Source organism: Scyliorhinus torazame, chromosome 2, assembly GCF_047496885.1.
Source record: "Scyliorhinus torazame isolate Kashiwa2021f chromosome 2, sScyTor2.1, whole genome shotgun sequence".
Taxonomy (NCBI): Eukaryota; Metazoa; Chordata; class Chondrichthyes; order Carcharhiniformes; family Scyliorhinidae; genus Scyliorhinus; species Scyliorhinus torazame.
In genome coordinates this window covers 186,408,536-186,410,620 of record NC_092708.1, presented here as the reverse complement: position 1 = coordinate 186,410,620, position 2,085 = coordinate 186,408,536, and the positions used below count along the sequence as shown (strand labels likewise).

The 2,085-nt window shown below is 53.4% G+C and overlaps 1 pseudogene; it reads right to left on the bottom strand.

The window, feature by feature from the left end:
• Positions 1–1,343: 1,343 nt before the first annotated feature.
• LOC140407829 (V-type proton ATPase subunit e 1 pseudogene) lies at positions 1,344–1,589 on the bottom strand (annotated as a pseudogene).
• Positions 1,590–2,085: the final 496 nt, after the last annotated feature.

Here is a 2,085-nt window from a genome sequence, read left to right as displayed (position 1 = left end):
TTCGGCGGGGGCGGGAATTGCGCCGCGCCGGTTGGCGGGCCACCCCCCGCGATTCTCCGGCCCGGATGGGCCGAAGTCCTGCTGCTAGAATGCCTGTCCCGCCGGCGTGGATTAAACCACCTCTCTTACCAGCGGGACAAGGCGGCGCGGGTGGGCTCCGGGGTCCTGGGGGGACGCGCGGGGCGATCTGGCCCCGGGGAGTGCCCCCACGGTGGCCTGGCCCGCGATCGGGGCCCACCGATCCGCGGGCGGGCCTGTGCCGTGGGGGCACTCTTTTCCTTCCGCCTTCACCACGGTCTCCACCATAGCGGAGGCGGAAGAGACTCCCTCCACAGCGCATGCGCGGGGATGCCGTGAGCGGCCGCTAATGCTCCCGCGCATGCGCCGCCCGGCAATGTAATTTCCGCGCCAGCTGGCGGGGCACTTCCGTCAGTCCGGCGCGGGCCTAGCTCCTCAACGTTAGGGCTCGGTCCCCCAAGATGCGGAGGATTCCGCACCTTTGGGGCAGCGTGATGCCCGACTGATTTGTGCCGTTTTGGGCGCCGGTCGGCGGACATCGCGCTGATACTGGAGAATTTTGCCCCTTGTTTCTGTTTGCCAGACCCGGTCAGTCGCCGCTGTTTCTAGGCCCAGCGTCCCTGCACCCCCCACGTGCGACCCAGGGACGCCGCCATTTTCCTCTTCGCAAGCCACGTGCGGCCTGTGGGCGCCGCCATCTTTGATGCTGCAAGCCACGTGCGACCCGTGGGTGCCGCCATCTTTGATGCCGCCCGCCATGGGCGCCGCCATCTTCGGCGCAATTTTGGACAGAGCCTCAGGACCCCTGCTCGCCTGGAAGCTCGACTGGCCGTTCGTTGCCTGCCGCTACCTCCACCACCGATGACCAGCCCGGGGCCTCCCAGCATCTGCCGCAGCTCGCCTCGATCACCCTGGACCAGTCCCAGCCCCGCAACCTTGCGACCGCAACGACAGCGGTGAAAATCGATGGGCCGAGACGTCCTGCCTTTTTGACTCCGAGAGCACAGAGAGCTTCATCCACCAACATTAGTATAAATGTTGTAGAAATTGTCCAAAATGCTTTAAAGCTGAAGGGTTTAAGAACATTTAGGTTTCCAATACATTGCTGCTAAATATTAACATTAGTCTTATTACTTCAAATTCCAAGAATAAATTTTAATTCACGCGTTATAAATCCAAATGCAAAATTTAAAATAATCCACTGCCGTTGAATGCCGTTTGGGACAGTTTCCATTTAAGAAAGCTATACAGGTGCAAGAGAAGTGAATCATTTTCAGTGATATCTTCTTTCTTTGATCTCCATGGAAAGATCTTTGCTGATGAATTCAGGGCCACTGGTTGCACAAGTACCAGATTGTCTCAGTTTTCAATTGTGGACCAAAGAGGGGTTTTAACTGGGACCGGATTGCAATCTGCCAGAAAAGACTGCAGCAAACAGCACGTGTTACCAGTATAGTGTTCATAACACCCCTATTCGGTCCTTTAGGAATGAACCAGGACACCACACCACCTATGACACCCCAGAAGACAGTGAGGACGATGATGGGCACAGTCAGGCCACTGTAACCCATGGTGCAGGCGTTTGTCATTGGTCCTGATAACCGATTCTAATCTAAGTAGAATAGGCATTAGGAAATTGGCCTAATACTTGTTCTATAGTGTGACCATGGGATGCATTTGAAGGTTTTCCCTATGCTTAATTTAAAATCATGGGCCTGACTCCAGTCAGTCTTATGAATTAAGTGCCTCTTTTAGTAGTGGATGCACAACTGTAAATGATGCCTGAAGAGACTTGCTTGTCTATCTCAGAAAATCTTGTAACAGAAAATGAAAGAAATAAGAACCTAATTGTGGCCACTGTGAATGATCTTCAGCTCAGTGCATACATACAGTGGGTCCATCCTTCTAATGGATCGAGTTTCGATCTTCCCTTTTATCTTGGTAAACCTCATACTTTTCTCTTGCCATATAACAAGTCGCAGGAGAGTTCCTGCGGACAAAGGGGTAAAGCCAAAGTCGTAAAATTTGATTTGCTGATCTTTGCATTTTTTTTCCATCCTTGTGTAT